Below are 20,619 nucleotides of genomic sequence, written 5' to 3' on the forward strand. Positions count from 1 at the left end.
ATTTGCATTGATTAGAGGCACTTTTTATTTCTACTCCTGGAACTGGCTGCAGTATTATCACTGCTTTTTAGAAAGGGCAGTGTAGCATGACAGTTTGAAAGATTGCTGCCTTTGGTCATATTAAGTTAGGGGAAAAAAAAAAAAAAAAAAGGTGTAATTTCCACATTTCCCAGGTCCAGCCTTATACTGAAACATCACTACAAAGCACATTCCCTCTTCTGTAATGCCATCATTCCCACCACACAAGTGTCATGCTCCATATCATTGACTGTCCCTTGTGTAAGCCCTGGTTTGTCACACAAGAAATCACACAGAATGTCCTGAACCTGCCACTTTTTAGCTACTCTGGGACAGATGTGTATTTTGCTAACAATAATTATATTTCAAAACTGTGGAGCGTCAGTCTCCTCTCCCAGTTAACAAGTGAGGATGAGAGGAAACGGCCACAAGTTGCACCAGGAGTTTAGATTGGATCTTAGGAGTAAAAATTTTCACTGGAGGAGTGGTGGCATTGGAACTGGCTGCACAGGTGGAACCACCTTCCCTGGAAGTGGTCAAAAAACCATGTGGATTTGGCATCTGGGGACATGGCATAGCAGTGTTGGATTCAATGGTCTCAGAGGTTCTGTGATTCTGTGATGTTTTAATCTTTGAGGTCTAAAAAAGAACAGCTCACTAGAGGGTGTCAAAATACCATGAGAATTAAGAGCTAGGAGGTTACTGTTGCCTGGGGATCATGGGAAGGTGGGAATAACTGGAACAGGACCATCCAGATTTGTAAAGAGAAATCTGGGCTGGGACATGGAATCCACTTATTTCATTGGCTCTGTGATGAGATGTCCTAACACAAACTGAGCTCCAGGGCACACCTCATATAAGCATTGCTCTCATGCAGTTACAGGAGCTTTCCTGAAACTCCCTTTTTTCTCCTGAAAGAAAGCAGAACAAATTTTTGTTATTCAAGGATGAAAGCTAAATCACTCTTAGTTGTGTCTAAAATTCTTTCCTATATTTTAATCCATGAATAGTGAGTTTTTAAAGCAACATACCACAGAGCTGAGGTTGCTCTTCACAACCAAGAGGAATGAGAAAACTTGTGTGTGATTAAAGCATAATAAAGAATTTAAAAAATAAACATACAACAATAACAATAATAATAGCAGATATATACATATTAATTTTTTTAATTCCTCATAGTTAAATTATTAGAGTGTGATTTAAGATGTGGCCACTGATAAGTGGTCATTAAAATCAAATTCACTGACATTTACTGTTGACATGCCTACAAGCCTTGGTATTCCCCACAGAACTTCCACTGGAAAAGAGTAAGAGAGGACTAAAGTTGTAAAATATCACTGGATTAGCACAAGAGTCAAAAACAATCATAAGACTTAGAGAAGAAGGAAAGAAGAACTTCCCCTCTTTTTAAAATTTATCAAAGGTCTTGTAACCAGCATCTCTTTGTGTATTCCCAACCTCCCCTTTATTAACTTTTACTGACATATTTTGAAATATGACAGTTATTCAGTGAAACTATAAATAACCCTCCTCCCCCTGCTCCCCCCGATACAGTCTATTAGATTCAAAGCCTTCATTTCTGTTTTGCATAATTGACATCATTATCTGTCAGGTTGCTGGGCTCAGGTTTGCAGTCATTATGAGATCATTAGAAAAAGAGTTGTAATAAGTTCAGAAGGCCAATCGGCTCGGTTCTAATCACTGGAGAAGAGAGTGCTGATAGGGGCCTCAGGGAGAAAGTATTGAAGCAGCTAGAGGATTTTTAATGACCAAATCAAGTTAGGAAAATCACCACCTGTGCCCCAGTGAACAGGATAATTTCAGCTTGGGTGAGGGTGACTGTAAAATGGATTTGTAATCAGTTTTATATTTCTCTTATTTTATTTTTTTCCTCCTTCTTTTTATATTTCCTCAAGAGTGGGGGTTGGTGGCTGTAAATCTACAGAGCAGAGCAGCAGAAAATAAGGAAAAAAAATCCAGAAAATATGGTTATTGAAGGAGAATGAAAGCAGTGTCCTGTATCAGCTGAAGGCAGTTTCAGGTCAGAACAGAGACTTAGCCAATTTAAAGTAACATTAAGCATTTCAAAATCAAGGGAAAGCAGTTCTGTAACCTAAAAATGAAAGTGCAGTCTTTTTATCTGTAGTCAGGAGGAGAGAGAAAAGCCACACCCACAGATGACTCAGTCCATTGCAATTTAAGTGTATGAGGTAATTGGACCGGTAACTTCTCTGGGAGTGTCTGCTTTTGTGCATTCTCTCCAGAGAGAATATAAATGAGCAGCTGAGTTAATAAAGTTAATTATTAGACAGTTAAATGATCACTCCAAGAGTTAAATGACTCTCAGTCATGACTAACTTTAGCAGGTAGGCAAACTGATTCTGCCTTGGACTGGGTTTTGTATTTGAATTGCAGTTACTCAGTCCTTCCCCAAGAAACTGCCACTCCTGTCCTTTATCTTACCCATACATACATCTCTTTTCCACATTGCCATTTTGTATTCTTCGGAGTTATCTAGATAACAATTTTCAGAGAACTAGAGCTCACTTTACCTATGCTCAAGAGAAGATGTCATGGGAAACCCTAAACACAAGTTAAGATATAACATCTTTCATCAACACTTGGTAGCTTGGGCTCAGCACCACGTTATTTGTATTCACAAGGCTTCCAGTTAATGTGGAGCGCAGGCAGACAAAATTTCCATCTGCTTTGGATGCAAATAGAATGAGCTCATGTCTGCTCAGAGGGCAAGAGCCCATGTAGGTGTATCCTGTGTCTGGCTTATCTCTTAGATAATAAATTAATCAGAGCAAGAGCAATCTCCTTTTTTTATGTTTGTACAGCCCTCAGCACAGGAAATTATGGGTCCTGCTGAGGTCTAAAAAGGCCACTCCATTATGAAAACTGAAATTTAGAATGAATGCACTGTCATTCATATCTTCATTAAATAAACATATGAAGTACATTAAAGCCAGGGTAAAAAATATTCAGCAGATATACTTCTAATGGACATATAATTTAATTGAAAAATAATCTGCTCACAATATTCTCATATACACTATTTTATTAGATCATATTACCAAGAACCCATTTACTTTGGAAGGTATTATAGGGAAGGGAAAATTTAGACTAGATGAATGGATAGTATGTGGGATGAATGAATCTTCCTGTATTAATATATCTCATGTTAACAGAGGTAGGTAATTAAAATAATCTTTTTAAAACCAGATATAAGTAAGGAGACTAAGAAAAAGATTGTGTCAGGTCTTTTTTTTTTTTTTTCTTCTTTGTGACTGGTCTTTGTCAAGGGACGTTGCTTCCTTGAAAGCTTTTTTTTCCCCCTCTTTTTCCACAGAGAAACCTTTGATTTTATTATGAAATACTACAATCCACATAAAGAACTATATAAAGCAAAGAAACATATGGCAGTTCCCTTCTCTATTTATACTATCAGATTTGTGGTTTTTTTGCTCAAAAATAGGGGTTTAGGCCACCAAAGAGCACTTTATGCTGCGTAAAATTGCTGTATAAGATTACTCAGTAAATGAATCAATAATGGTTCTACCAGTTCTCAGGGATATCAGATTTTATTTCTTGACAAAATGAAAATATTAAACAGATCTCCCTTTTTTTCTTTTCCTAAAGCTGGAGGAATCAGACCATCTAGCCCTTGTTCACTGCCTTTGCAATCACTCCTAGAGACGCGGAATTATTGGGAAAATCTGCAGTCATCACAGTAATCAAATAGTGCGGAGTTATTTTTGACTGTCATAGTTTTAAACTGTGTTCTGTACACATATTTTTTAAAGGTTACTGCTGACTATTAATTATTTATTTGGATGTGCAGGCCCAGAGAGTGGTGATGTGTAGGAATGCATTTCCCACACCCAGCAAGTATTTTCCATACTTGGGAAATACATACAGGGAATTTTCCATACTTGGGAAATACTTCCATACAGGGAAAAGTCTAAGACTCACCCCTTTCATTTCTTATAAGGAAAAGAATCCAGAAATTTCTGTACCCTCCTGGCAGTGATTGGCTCAGTGCCAAGAGATAAGCACCTCTTGGACCTTGTCACCATTCTTCAAATCCTGCATCTCTCCTTATTGGCAGCAGGCCAGGTTGCCCCTCCTAAAACATTCAGTATTTAGGAAGGAGCACAGAGGAAAGGGAGTTTTTTGGAGTGTTTTTTAAGCAGAGTTTTTCTCGAACACCTGTGTGCAGCTTATCTTTTGTTCTCAGTAATGTTTTTTTTTTTATTTATTAAACCTTTTGCTTTACCAAACACCTCTGAAGAGCAGTCTCGCTGATTAATTTTAGCCACTTCTCTGCAAAGTGGCTCTGGACCCTCAGAGATTGATACATTTACAAGGGGATTCATTACACTCTGACCACGTGTTAACCTGTATCAGTGATGAACTGTGCTATATCCAGTTGGTGCCCAGTCACCAGTGGGGTTCTGTCCTGGGTTGTAGTGTAGGATGGACACAAAGTATTTATTCTATCACCATCTCCATGACCTGTTGGAACCAGGTGGGGCAGTGTTTTCCCAAGCCCCCTGCCTTTGGGCTGTCTTCTGTTAATGGCCCATCAATGCCTTGCCCATGACTCACAGGTAATTCCCTCCAGGAGTTATCTCTCTTTAATGGGCCATCAAGGACCCACTTCACAACTCATCATCCCATTGGGAGATGCTCTGCCCAGGGGGAGGAGCCAAGCATTCCCACCTGGATAGAATCTGGGATTTGGGACAGTACAAGCAGCCCTTACCCACTGGATTCCCAGAGGACCAGAGCTACCAGACCGTTCTACAGGATCACTGCTTCAGGAAGATCACCTCATCTGGACTGCTTCCACCACCCTGCTCAGGTTGTATTCTGTACTCTGTCAGTGGTCTTTTGTGTTATTGCATTTATTTTATTTTATTTTACTTTTTATCTTTCTTCTTATTAAATTGTATTTCTGACTTGGAGCCTCTCACTCGTTTTGCTTTCAAACCGTGACAGGTTCCCAAGAGCTCAGTACTGGGTATTCTTGTTTAATGTCTTTATGGAAGAACTGTACAAGGGGACCAAATGCACTCTCAATGAGTTCATGGACAATGCTAATTTCAGCAGGATTGTTGGTCTGCTGGAGGGCAGGAGGGCTCTGCAGAGGAATCTAGAGAGGCTGGATCACTGGACTGAGGCCAGCTGTGTGAGGTTCAATGAGGCAAAATGCCAAGTTGTGTTCTTGGGTCACAACAACCCCTGCAGTGCTCCAGGCTTGCGGCAGAGTGGCTGGGAAGTAACCCAGTGAAAAAGGATTGGATTCAGTTTTGGGACATTCACTACACGGAAGATAAGGAGGTGCTGGAGCATGTCCAGAGAAAGGAGCAGAGATGGGGAAGGGCCTGGAGCACAAGTCTGATGAGGGGCAGCTGAGGGAGCTGGGGTTGTTTAGTCTGGAGGAAAGCAGGTTCGGGGGAGGCCTTATTGCTCTCTATCACACCCTGAAAAAAGATTGTAGACAGGTGGGGGTTGGTTTCTTCTGTTAGGAAACTGGCACCAAGAAAAGACAATATAAGCTCAAGTTGTGCCAGGGAGGTTCAGGCTGGGCATCAGGAAGAATTCCTTCACTGAAAGGGTGGTTAAGCATTGGAACAGGCTGCCCAGCAAAGTGCTGGAATCACCATCCCTGGAAATGTTCAGGAAATGATTGGACATGGCAGTCAGTGCTACGGCTTAGTTGACAAAGTGTGTTTGATCAAAGGTGGTACTTGATGATCTTGCAGGTCTTACCCAACTTTAATGGTTCAAAAATTATTCTCAAACATATTAAAGGTATTTATATCTTTGAATATGTTAGCACAACAGCAACAATTTTTATGAACCTTAGATAATTTAATTTAACCATCTGAAGGAATTTACTTTTCTCTGTTAACTATAACACATCAGTCAATATTCTTTTTTCTGTAACTTTTCATAATCTGAATATTCATGAAGCATGGCATGAACATTTTTTTTTCCCCAGTCTACCTTCCATGGTCTTATGTAATTTTTACAAAGAATGAAAGCTTGAAGCCTCTGAATGTAAAAACAGTAGTCTTTCTAAGCACTGCATTTACCCAGTGTTGACCAAATACAATGGAAAAATTCCCACTGAACATGTGGCAGGCAACTATGCTTAAAATGTGCCTCCCTTCATGCCTGAATTCAGTAAGTAAATTATTCTATAATTGTAAAATCATCAATCTAAAACACTTAGGTATGTTTGCAGCAAAATAAATAAAATATATAAAATATATGCTAAAATGACCAAAGCTCATCTTAATGGAGAAAGCTTGCCTCACTATCTGTGACAGACACAGCCCTTGGCAACACAGATATGAGAACAGTTTGACTCAGGGACATAGAGAATTGTCCCTGCAAAGCCCAAACTCTTATTTCAATTCCTTGTCTAATTTGTGAATCATCTTGGGTCGAAGATTCATGTCAACAATTCAATATAAGACACTTTCTGCACTCATGCAGACTATGTGCATGCTGAGATTTGTTCATCGCCAGAAGCTCTTTAAGGACTTTAGATGAGAATAATTAATCAAGTGAAAATTTATTTCAGTACGTGATTTGATTCAGTTACTGCCTTAGTCTCCAGGCTCAAGGCATAAAGCTGTTCCTGTTTTTTACCTTCTAGTGCCTGTTTCCAAAACCCTCCTGGGTTGTGATATGTGTCACTGTATGAAGCTTTAGTTGACAGCTCTGCTTGAACTGAAGATTTTGACCTCACTCCTTCATTATTCCAGCTGCTAAATTCTGCTTCCCTTTAAGAGAAGTATGCTATTCTGGAAATTGATCCACTGGACAAAATACATCACCCTTACTCACACAGAAGTGCCTTATAATATAGTCTCACTGACTTTAATGACTGAGCTGAATAAGAAAATATTAATACAAGTCAAATGAGTAACAGAACATGATCATAATTGCCATAGATAGAAATTAAGGATTTGAATTCTTCATTTCCCTTCCTTTATTTTAAATTAAGAGTTTGTACAACTTAATTAAGAACACAAAAAAAAATCTTTTTTTGTCCTACAGAGATGCAGTTTGCCTTTTAATGGAGGCTATGGTTTCCAGTGATGATTTTGGAAACCCACAATATCCTGTTATTGATGAGCACCTTTTCCTAGACTTTTACCTGATCAAAGACAGTATAAATCATAGAATCATAGAATTGTTTAGAAAAAAACTTCTAGGATAATTGAGACCAGATAATTAAAACTGGCAAGTCTACCACTACAAGTCCCTAAGTGCCAGATCTATATATTTTTTTAATATATCCAGGGATGATGACTGCACAACTCTCCTGGGAAGCCTGTTCTGGTCCTTGACAACACTTTCAGAAAAAAAATTTTTATAATGTCTAATCTAAACCTCTTTAGGTGTAACATGAGACCATTTCTGCTTTACTGCTCTACTGCTAATTGGATCTTCTTCAGTATTTGTCAATAAGAGGAAGAACATACCAAAGGAAACATGGAAAACTGATCAGAGCCAGAACGTTTACTTCTTCAGATATCTTCACTCTTTATCCCCTTCCCATTACAAAAATGAAAGCTTATGTATATTTTTTTATCATTTATTTTTATCTTAGAGTAAAATCTGTGATATTAAATTTTTCATTTGGGCATAAGTGTCCTGCATGAGAGCTGATGGGACCTTAGAGGCATTTATTGATGAAAAAGATGAAAGTATTTTTGTCTTTGTTATGAATAAAAATGGGCGGAGAAAATATTAATCTCCATAAACGCCTTTATTGATCAGCTCTTTCAATATTTGCCTGAGGGGTTTTTGGCTGCCCGTGGTCGCCGTGGAGGAGGAGGGCTTTATCAGCTCTGCTGCAGGCAATTCAACAGAGCTGGAGGACTGACCCTCGCTGGGAGCAAACCCAGAGTCCTGACAGTTCTTTGTTTTCTCCTGCGGTCTCATCTCTAGTTTGGTCTTTTTAACTTACGGCAAGTGAGCAAAACCGGAGAAATTAGCTCTTCTGATTCTTTAGGGTCTACACGGCTGAGCATTAGTTCTTATCCATTTTAATTTTACTTGGTTTTTATTTGATAAGGGTTTTTTGATGTTAAACTTCATCCCGAGACCCTCTTGGAGTCCTTAATTTGCATGCGGGATCAGCCGGGGCGGGCGGTTGGAGCTTTTGCGGCCGCGTGGTAGTCTTGCTGCAGCAATGGCGTCTCGGGGTCTCATGCTGCTTCACAGTGGCGGCACTGTTTGCGGGGGTTTGGGCTAGGGCGTGGGAGGTGGAAGGTGGAACGTGGCAGGCATGGGTTTCTTTCTTTTGAAACGGGGCAGCTGCGGCGGCCCGGGGCGGGCAGCATGGCAGCTGCGGGCGGACGGGGCTTTTCTTTTCGGCTCTGTCACAGGGGGAGGAACGGCTGGGGGCTGGGGAGAGGCTTCTCCACGGCGAACCGGGGGGGGTGGCCAGGGTTTCTCCGCGCCGAACCGGCGGCGGCTGACCGCGGGCTGGACAGCCGGGGCGGGAGGCTTTGCAGACTTTGGGTTTTCCCCCGCTGGCTCCCGGCCGCGGACGGGGCTGGGGAGGGGCTTTTCCGCGGCGAACTGGGGGGGGGCGGGCGGCCGGCTCTTTCTTTTCCCTCTGTCGGTGGCAGAGCCGGCGGCTCCGCTGGTTCTTCCCGCTCCGTCTCCGACCTGGGGGGGGCGCGGTGCGGGCGTCTTTGAAGGGAACGGGTTCCTTTTGTTTTTAAGGTGGTCTAAGGGGTAAGGCGCCACAGAGGTGGCTTTTCACTGTTACATTATAGGATAAACATTTTAAATTTCATTTTTATCATCTTGATTGCAGAAGCCATTTTGGATCATTTTATGCCTAGTAAATCCATTCTGCAGTGATGAACAGATTGCCCTGTTTGCTTCCAAAGAGAAATAGTAGCAAAATTTTAAAATACACTGAATTCTCGAGTAAATATAAATATATGTTGTCGCTGTTATTGTGGCTAATAGAGTAGCTTGTTTTTTCTCTGCTTACAAGATACACAAACTTTCAGCTAACAGGCAAATATATTCATCTGAGCACATTTATTAAAGAGTTTCTCGAGATTACACAAATCTCAGTGTTGACATAAAATATGGCAAGAACATATTTCAGAACATATTTCATATTTCTTCTTAAGGAAACGTTTTTCACCCTATGCCCTCATAAGGAGCCTACCTGTGGCTCAGAAGAGGTTAGAGGCTTTTGCCACCCTGATTTTTCAGCCTTCTGATGTTTTTACATTCTTGTCCTGGGGTTCTCATGCTTGTAACAAAAACAAAGACTGATATTTTGTAAACATGCATTCCTTTCCAAGGGGAAGGACAAATTGATGGACTTCTAAGTTGACCACTGAGGTCAGAGAGGTGTTATTCTCATCCCCCAATCCCTGATCAAATTCCAAAGGCTATATAAGTCGAGATCCCCAAATAAACTTCCCTTCTTTCTCATTTCACATCTTGATGGGCGAGTGTGGTTCTTTTCATGTCCTCTAGCGACAGGCTTTCAAATGGGATTCTTTCTGTTACAGTTTTCTGCACACAGCCCAGAAGCATCAAATAGAAAAAAAGCACAAATGACCGCAAATGGTGTAGAAGTAGTTAACAAGAAAAAAAAATAATTAGTAAATTATGCTGTATAAATGGTCAGGTGAAAGGAGAAATACCAACTCTACATTTTCTGCCAAAGGCTCTGACATTGCTGCAAAGCAAATCTCGTACAGAGGTAGATTGAGGGGATATTGATAAATCCTTCATTTACCGGTCTGCATGACATAGAAAACCCATACATCAGCATAAGGATTAGATCTGAGCTTCCTGGGATTCACCTAATCAGTATTTATTCTCCAACACTTGGCTCCTATTGTAATGTATGGTTCTGAGAGTCCTTCCTACAGAAAAAGCAAGTGTATAAAGGGTTTGTTGATCACAGCTCACTATTCTATAACATCAAAGAATGGTCAAGCCACGCAACATTTATCTTAAATAACTAGGTATGCCATTCAAGTACCTTAACAAGATATGTAATCCTTCCTTTGTGATACCTTATACTTGAAATATCTGATAAATAATGGTTTTGGCAGATTTATCCCTAAGTAATTTTCCCCTCCTGTCACACAGAGCACATCTGCATTACAACACACCTTATTTCTGAAAATAACTTGAGGAAAGAACAGTCAATCAGCAGTGTTTACCACCATGGAGATTCTATTGTTTTCTTTTAAATGAAGTCTTGGACAAGGTCCTATTTCTTCTCTACGTGTTGAATCTTTCAAGTGTTTTCAGTACTGTAGGAACTGAAGGAACACAACTGTAGGAACACAACACAGTACTCTGCCATCTAATATTTCAAATAATAAATTTCATTTTCCTATTTTTTTACGGGAAACATTCAGGTGACAGATGGTAATTGCTAGAAGATAAAGAGACGACTATATTACCCAAACAGGCTGAAGAATGATGTAATTTTACTAATGAATTTTGAATGGAAAGATATTTTAACAAATGAATTAAATAAACATTTTCTATGAAGATTTGAATTACAATTTAAACTTTTATTACAAGTGCCAAGGACAAAGCTTTTTTTTTCCTATTCTGCATTGCCCTGATGAGCTCCGACACCAAGAAAATGGCAAGGTTTTTATCATATTTTTATAATCACAAATTTTATGTGAAATTGTGATTCTAGGAGTCATAATAACTTTATTATACTAAATTATGTACTCATAATTAATACAGGGCAGTCTAGATGCACCTTTTGAGCAGACAAGATGATCAAAACACAGGAGGGAAAATAAGGACATAGAATTATTCAAGCATCAGTGACAGAACTGGAACTGCTTAAGGTCATAATAACTCATTGAATCTAACACTTGTTATTGAAGAAAATAGAATTTCTGCTCCATCAGAAATCAAATGGTCTCTCAATTTGATCATGGTGTCTCAAATGTCAACTCTCACCATTTTTCCTGCTTCTGGGATAAAAAGCTCCCCTGCCAAAAGGGTTATATGCCTAGCAATGTTTAGTTGACATGTATTTTGTACAGGGACAGAAATATTTAGTGTGAAGAGAAAAACCATCTGTTTCTCTGACATCTTACTTATTATCATTTGAAGGAAATATTATTCACCTCCACGATCCTTGCTATTCAACTTCTCTCTTTGCATAAGTGACAGAAATGCATGTAGATAGGGATGATTCAAAACCAGATGTAGATGTATATAAATTACAAAAATATCTACTGCCCTTCATCACAGATTTTCTTTAGGTCTGGAAGTACATCAGCAAAACTATTACTGAGATGGGCACTGCCAACAAAGGAATACTTTAAGATTTCCCATTGTTAGGAGAAGTTTTGCCATGAAGCAGAATCTAAATAACTTTTAAGATTCTCTAGATGAGGATTTTAAATCAAGGCAACCCTTAGTACTGTGTCAGTTTTCTACTACTAAAACAAAGAGAGAAGGAAGGGGGGAAAAAAAAGTGTTGACTTTGCATTACCAGCTAAACACTCAGCACACATGACTGGGCATGACCTTTCTGTTCAAACACATGCTCTCATCAACCAGGACAATAGAGGATGTCAGGCTCTAATGTTTGATATATATTCCACACGCTTGGTGAGCTGGATATGGCCCATTTTACTTTCCAATGAAGTAAGCAGCCCTGAACACACAATCATTCCTGGTAATAGCTTTTTATTTTTTTTCCTTGTTTTCTCCCTTCTGAATTGCAGTGTTGGATGAAATATTTTGGGGTTATTTTCTTGTTTTTATGCCAAAGTTTGTACAGCTTTCTAACAAAGGCATTTGCTTTCTCGCTTGAGGTTTCAGTGATGTTCAGGCTGAGGGTATTATGCAGAGAGAATGGATTCCTGACCAAGTGTCATCAAGCAAACATTCTGGGAGCTGATGGATTTTTAAGGGAATTTTCAGTTACATATGAAATTAACATATTTGTTTCTTATAGAGATGAATCAGTAATAGGTCATACCATACAAAAAGTTTTTTACATTCTAAATAGAAAATAGAAAACAGAAATAAGAAAGGATAGACCAAAGTGCTTTTCCATATCAACAGTGATTAGAAAACTGGGCAACTAATTTTCTGTGCTCTCCCTGAAATCAAAATAACATCTGGTAATTAGAAGGGTTATAAATTACCTTTTTTTGATCTTCCTCCCCATTAAATCTTAAGGCTTTGATGGTGCCTTTGATGTGCCACTGATGGAAAAACTGGAGAGAGATGGAGAAGATGGGAGACAAATTCTTGCATCGCACCAAAAGTTGCATCCTGATGCCATTTCTTATATTGCACCCAAAATCCTAGTTACTTCTAGGTTGTTTGGTTTTTGTTGTTGGGTTATTTGGGGTTTTTTTGGGGGGTACTTTTCCAGGAGGACAGTATTCTACCTCTTCATTTTCACCTTTATGCACTCTGAGAGAAAATCAGTGCAGTGAAAACTGGACTCCCTCCATTATTTGTTTTTCCCCATCTCTGTTTTTCCCCAGTGTGCCACTCTGGCCTCCATGGACAAGAATCAGATCTGAGACCAACTTACCAAAAACATTATCAATACCATACTCACCAAATTCAAAGAAAGATTGTGAAGGAATAGATCAAAGAAGTTGATTTCTTTGGAACAACTTTGCTACATTACAGGGGTTCTTTTGGTTTTCAGACTTTTAGAAATCTTAATGAGAAAAGCTCTATTTTCCTTCTCTGATTACTTTTTTTACTTATCTTTATATAATAACTTCAATGAAGCTCATTTAATGATCAAAATAATATTTTGCACATATTATATACTTATAATCCATTTGAGGGTACCAAAATACAAGAGTCATTTCACCTGCTTCCACTTAATAACCCTCAGTAATGCTGCATAAATATCCTGTAAGCAATGGAACCTGAGGAACAATTTTCATTGCCACAATGTATTAACAAGACCTGGACTCTGGCCATAGTGTTGTCATCCTGGCTGTATTTTTTGTTGGGAGTGCAAAGTTCTGTAGTGATAACTACAGATGTGCATCTTGGTTTGGCTTTGCATTTAATGAAAAATACGACATTTCAGCAGATAATGTCTCCAGTCAAAGAAAGTAGAATTTCCAGTCAAATTTTGACACCATGTGATCTGGGAGCATTGTGAACTACTTACCTGAAGGCAAATTAATATCTTCTCACAAATTTATTGACCAAGAAATGCTTCTAAAAAAGTGGTTCTCAGACACTCCTTATAGGAGTTTTTGATTTTCGTCACTTCATGTTTGCTTCATAGTGGGTACTCAAACCAGTGTCTGCAGGAGTCAAAATTGTTTCTGATACTGCAATAGATTGTCATTCCTTTTTACTTTCTAGGTGCTTCATTAGAGCACAAAGATCAAATCCCAGAAAGGAGTTCAGTGACAAAGAGAATGGCAAGCCTGACTGAAGCAACAGAAAGGCCCTTGGAGAAGACAAAAAACCTGGAATAGGTCCTGATGTCTCATTCATTGTTACTTTGACTTAATGACAGAGGTCTAAAGCAAGTTGGATTGCTGTGGAAGAAATATAGTTGAAGTCAACCACAAAGCCAACAAGTTTGGTGAAAAACAGGAGAGGGCATTGTCAATGACTGACACATCAGTCATTGACACAATGAATGAAACTGTGAAAATTAAAGCTTCCACAAAGAAAGATGGACACAATTGTTGGATATGAAAAGCAGTAAGGCTGACAGAGAACAAACTTGTTCTTACAAGTCTTGTTCAAACTTGTTCATGATCAAGCAAAAGTAGACTTGGGTTCATGTGGCCTGTATTTCTTCAGAAAACTTTTTGAGAGGTGGATATCACACAATCTGCCTAAGAAAGGCTGCTACCCCCATTTTACATAGGAAACACAAAGCAGGGGTTTCTGATACCTCAAAGCTTGTATAAACTGGGACTTCTGGAGAACTTAGATACAGATTCCCATTCTGATTGTATCACTCTGTTTTCCAGGTGTGTCCCCCAGTCAGCCTGGTGATGTCTTAGGTGTGCTCTTCAACACACTCCCTGAAGACATGGTGAAGCAGTTCTTGGAACTCTTCCTGCTTTGGAACTCAGGAACATCCTCGATTCCAAGTTTCAAAATGAAGTTGAGCAGATATTTTCCCTGCTATTTCCTCCAGTCATCTTTTAAGGAGAAACATTTCTACCCATTCAACCATCTGTTTTCAGGACATGATGTGTCTGAATCCCAAGCAGGCAGAAGTCCCCATTTGTGCAAACCTAATTTGGTTACCTGAGCTCCACAAAACTAAGTATACTCTTCTCTCTTACCTTTTATTGCACAGATTTAGATGAAGCATCTCTCAGAAATTGCATTCCTTCTTTGGTTATTTGGAAAAACTAGTACACCTTAATGCCTCCTTTTGAGTGCTTTATCTGTTTTGGCCAAGTACCTACCTATATTTTCTTCCATGTTGCACAGTAACTAATTTTCATAGTCAGAAAAAAAATCTACAGTGAAGCAAGAAATAGAATCTGTGTATTTCAAACCTCAGCTTAAAATCTTAAGACCTGTAGCATGTTTTGTCTTTGTGAAAATATACCAAACAAAATGCAAACAAATCTAAAAGTGCCTCCCTTCTAGAATCCAGGAGGGATTTATTCTACCATTGATTTTCTGGAATTCATGTCTTCCAGGTGCCAGAGAAGGCTCTCTCCTGCAACATAAACTTCACAGTCATAATAAAGGTACATATTTAAATGTCTGTATAACTGAGGCTTAAGAGTTTAGACTGAACTATTTTCATATTCCTGCCCTTCACCGTCCCAAATCATTCTACTCCGTTATCTCTTCCCACTCTTGTATTCTTAGTTTTCAGGACTTAAAGTTCCTTGGGATACTAGTTTAATTTTCAACTGATTAATTTTTTTATGCAATGATCAGTAATAAAATCTTGTGCTTTATATCAAAATGGATAAAAATTAAACAAAAACTCCACAGACCTCTGGAAAGCAAATTGACTGAGACCAAAATAAATCTCTTAAAAGATGCATGTATTAGTAAATTAAACATTTCCAGGACGATCCTCTCTTACTGAAACCCTCTGTCACAGAGTCAATGCATTCATGTCATTAAACTCCAAAATTCTATAGCAAAATCCAAATGTATTTTGGAATCTTTTCAGATCCAGGAAGGCTACTAAACCATGCTCAAAAACTTATTCAGAGAGATAGTCCCAGTTGTCCAAAGCTAAAATCATAGCAAGGACCATTCTAACAGCTGAGCGACCAAACAGACACTTTTCCTGATATTGTTCAACATATTCTTCACACAGCTTAGAGAAGCAAAGATAACCACAAGGTGGTGATCAGAAGATACTTAAGGCTAAGAAGCAACAGTCAGTGTCTGACACATGGGAAACACAAGCTGAGGTCTTCAAACCCTCTTCTTTACAACTCAAATTGGCAGAAGAGTACAATGTTTCTTTGTTCAGGACAGCATTAAACTGAATACTTCCCTGCTTTTTTCTTGATGTTGTTGTTTTTCCTTTTCTTGAGAATGACACTTAAGACTACCTTTTACAAATAACAAAAAAAAATTGTTCCTAAGCCATGACAGGAAAAAAATTCAGGTCTTGAATGAAAGACTTTCTGAAGGACCCTTTTTTTGTGAAGAGAGTCACATTCTGAAAGAAACAGCAGCAAAGTCACAAGAAAATACACATATTTTGGAAAAAAAAGTACAGTTATAAGTACTATGTCTCTCAGAAGAATGATGCAGTGATTTTCTGTCTCAAAAGACAAGCTGAGATCATAAGAATTTGAGCATAGTTGCTAATAAGACTGAGATTTTAATTGAAGTTTAATGACATGGAACTTGCACTGATGCTCTTAGAAAAAGAGTGAACTTTCACTCCTCAGTCCTATTTTCAGTTATTGGCACTTGAGAGTGACCAGCCCAAACCATGTGTCTGGGCTATACATGGAAGCTCTGAGAGTACTCTGAGACAAGAAACTCATGTTATTAATTTAGCCTCACTAATTAAAATGCTAATGAAACTTCAGCTACAGTGCAGATCCAGGACAAAAGCAGAAAGAATGAGAAAATAAACTCCACCAAGTGAGAAAAATTGTTGGTAGGCTCAAATGAAGCTCTACTATGCAGATACCAGGGGGTCTCTTGTTTCAGAGAAGACAACATATACGTGTATGGGATAGACTGAGCTATAACTTTTTTTTCCTATTCCATATTCTCCTGTGACTTAAGGCTCACGAAATGTTTCTCACTTTAGATTCCTACCTGAAAAATCAGGAGAGTAATGTTCATATGCCTTTGAAAAAAAATAATTGGAAGATTGGTTGGAAGATTTCTTACCTTAGAAATATGAGTAGCTATTTTCATCTTTATTTTCCCAGAAGCATTACCTTAGTGCTTGAGGACTTTACCCTACTTATATGCAGGATTGTAGTTTTCTGCCACATTCATGTCAGCATATTACGCTCATGTCAGCATATTTTGTGTTCAAATTCGATTTGGAAAGCCTTGTATAGAAAGAAAGGCATGGTTATTTTGAACCTGTTGGAACAGAGGTGCTAGACAAGATGAGGTTCAGTGGTCCTTTCCAAGCTCAACTGTTCTCTATTTCTTTGCTCCAAACTTACAAACACATCTGTGCCGAAGAGTATGCTTCTCTAAGTCTTGGTTTTCAGGCATCACTCTCACTTCAGTTGCCTTATCCTGGAAAAGGTGTTCTGTGGAGTGATTTGTAAGCACAGCAGAGTCACAGCCTCACAGAGGAAGAGAGTGAGGGAGGACAGACAAATAAAGACCTTGACAGCAGGATAAAATGGAGGCGATTAGGTAACAACAAATCCAGCTTCACCTTAATTCAGTTTATTCCACTATCAAAACAATTCCCTGACCAACATGGGACAAAATTTCCCGACACAGAAGGAGCCTTTGGTGGCACAGGACTGTAATGAAGCATCTGCTGCGTTGAATGCACACAGAAAGAGCAGGAGCTGAGGAAGAGGTGTTTAAGGAGACAAAAAAACTACCCAGCAACCAGCACACTGCTGAAAATTAACTGCTGCCTCACAGACCACAACAGGAACACCCCAGCTCTGGAGCCACTGAATAAGACTCCTGAGATTATCGACTTTCCTCTATTTGGCAGTGATGTTTTGGAATATATTACAGATGTTATTTGCTTTATCAGAACATGTGCCAATTAACAAATTTGTTAATATGCTACAGGACCATGTAATGTCTTTACTAAGCCCCCCAGGGGCCCATTAAACTAACGCTAAAGATATTAGTGATGTCTACAGTGGTGTAAAGGTACCTGCAGAAGACATTAAAGTGTCATATGGGAATCCCTCAGCTATTTCTGGGCAGATTGGTGTATCCCTAAAGCATGATGCTCTACCACCCACTGATTGTAATGAGGATCTAAAGGGCAAGAGGTAAAAATTGGAGCATAAAGACTTATCACGTGCCTTCAGTCTCCACCAATTCAGCACAATGAATTGTTTGTTCCTAATTTGACTTGCTCCTTTGTATTGACAAAGCCTCATGTTAGCCTTCCCTTTGCACAGATGAAAAAAAGATGAATACATTTCTAAGAACTGGAAACTTCAAAAATAGAGGCCAGCGAGTAGGCCTGTGTTTGTACAGCACCAAATATAATGAACAATGGATGTATGCCCAGAAATCCTACATTGTGTCACAGGAGAAAGAATAACCTTTATTACAGTTAATTTGTGCGTTGTTTTACAATCATTATCTACTTTGCTCATAGCATCAGTCAAGTAGCCTTTTCCACAGTAGAGCTGCATCAACAAAGAGTAAAATAATAACAGCTGCCAATTTAAGGTTATTTCTACCCATGAACTTCTGCTCACAATGTATTTTTCACACTTTTTTTTCTTGGGTGGAAAGCAAAAACTTAAATAAATTGTATCTCCTCTGTTTCCATACATTGAGATATGCATTTGTCAGCACTAAGATAGTGACTGGAACCCCAGAGGGGTTCCAAGAAGTTTGGGCAGCAAGAAATTAAAGCATTCCAGAACAAGTGAAATAATGGCTACCAAATGGACGCCTCTCAATGGGAGCTGGAAAAAAGGTCTCAGACTTTTGGAATTACACTCAGACTGGTGAAAAATTGTCAGAGAAAACAGATACTTAGTGTTCTTGACCAATACTCACTGTTTGATATATATGTAGGTGTCCTGGTTTGGGACAAATTTGGAAAGGAACTTCCAAAGGGATGTTTTCCTAAAGGGATGTTTTCCTAAAGGGCAAAATTCAGCAGCCCTTCCCTCAGCCTGTTCAGGAGATAAACCTCCTTCGAAAAAGCAAAAAAACTTTTTTATTTAACAAGCAAAGTACTCACAAACAAGAGAAAATGAATCATATTAAACAATGAAACCTCTCACTGTTCTGAAGAGATGGCAAATTCAGAGAGACAGTCCTTTTCATGGGATGTAGCTCAACTTGCTCAGTCTCTTATCAGTCCTCTTGTGCTGGAAAATGTCACATCCTGGGCTCTGGTGAGCCACAGGTGTGAACTCCTGGTGTTTTTCTGGGGTTTCAGTCCCAGAAAAGGGACTGAAAACCCAGGTCTGATGAGCTCAAAGAAGGACAAAAGCCACAGTCCAGGGAATTTCTCTGTCTCAGCAAGCTAAAAAAAAACCTAACCAAAAGCAAAGGAGAGCTCTCTCCCACTGCCCATGCTGCCGACAACAGTCTGTGGGAAGGATGCAGGGGAGTAAGTGCAGTTTCTGAAAACAAACTGTGTGCTTCTTTCCCTCCCCTTTTGCTCTCCGAACCAGTCTTAAAGGTGAAGAACTTATTTCTGGGCTAAACAGACAAATGGGGATAAAATTCAGCATCATAAAGTCACCCCAGGACAGTTGGTAATGTTACAGAGAAAACTTTTGAAAATCTGGAAATCCCTTTGCATACAGTAATTCCCATAATCCAAAAATGTATTTCATACTTCTGGGACTCTGTACTGTGGTAGATCATATAAAAGTAGTCTTTCATCAAGTACCCAAAGGATTAGAGTTAAAAAAAAAAAAAAACAACAAACCAAAAAACAAAACTCTAAGAACTTTAAGTAACACAGGAGAATTATCTCATTCTTTAAGTAACACAGGATAATTATCTAATTTCTCAAAAACAGTCACTAGCTCCCAGTTTACCAAAGACATATAACTGGTTCCAATCTTCACACCATAATAACTCCTTAATATCCACCTTAATCACAAGTCTGCAATATGCAAAAATGTAATTTTTTAATGTCATTTCTGTTTTAATATTCCAAATGGGTCTAGTTAATGATTCTAGCATTGTTGAAGAATATTTGATATTCAAAGAAGTGACAATTTTTCTCTTTTTTTTTTTTTTTTTTTTTTTTTTTTTTTTTTTTTTTTTTTTTTTTTTATTGTTATTTAATTAGTTATTGCTGTATTCCACTGAAACACATAAATTTAACTGAAATTATTGGTGGGAAGGTATCTGAATCCAGGGAGAAATTTCAGCATGCTGTAGCTACATCTACATCAATAACCTACATGTACCCTGAAGCATTCCCAGACACTGAGGTAAGCTGGCAAGGAGTCCTTCACCCATGTTAATGAGCTGTCAGTCACCCAAAGGGCTCAACACTTGAAACCTGCCTGCTGGGACCCCTGGAGTCATCTATTTGCTAAATCTATTTGGTAAATTTGCTCATCCTGGAACCCTTTGGGAAGGTGCTGCTGCACTGGGCCAAAATCACAGCACGAAACACTTCTGAAATATTACTGATAGAGGAATGTGACTCTTTAGTGGCCTGTGAGAAACCTGAATTAAAACATTTGGCATTTTGGGAGTAACCCAATTTCACTTTCTCTCTCTCCACCACACACATACACACACACACACACAGAGAGAAAGGTCTGAAGGATTTCTTATGCTTTCCAATTAGAAGAGGAAAAAGGACAAGGGGCACAGAGTTGCCTTCAGTAATAGCCACCAACTTATTCCATCTATCAGAGCAGAGCAGATCTCAGTGTAAGAAACAGCTCACATGCAGACCTTCCTGTTATGGCAGTTGTGTGACCATAATCCCACACCATTATGATAATAATTCGTCTGAATTTGACCTTGCTGACATTAAACCACCTTCAGTTTCCCCCCATAATTTTGCTGTTTGATGAATGTGTATAATTATAAACCACAAAATTGTTTGCAATAATATCAAATGATCAACATGAATCACATCAAAATCTATGGATTTATCTTCTTATTTCCAGGTGGTAACCTGTCTGGCAGAGACAAGCTGCTCCTGGCACAGTTTGTGTAGTGAACTGACTGAAACACTCATTGCCAAAAGTTTCAGACTTGGAGACCTCAACCTTAAGTTTCTAAAAAGGAATATAAACATCTAAATTTAGAAATGTAAAAACTTAAACATTCATAAAATATATCTACAGGCAACTAGCTCTTTTTCATTGTTAAAGATGAGCAGAAATTAAAAATAAATTCTAGCTTAAAACCCAGATACACTGAGTAACAATTCCAAGGCCATCCTCTAGG

Source organism: Zosterops lateralis, assembly GCF_965231275.1.
Source record: "Zosterops lateralis genome assembly, chromosome: 1".
NCBI lineage: Eukaryota > Metazoa > Chordata > Aves > Passeriformes > Zosteropidae > Zosterops > Zosterops lateralis.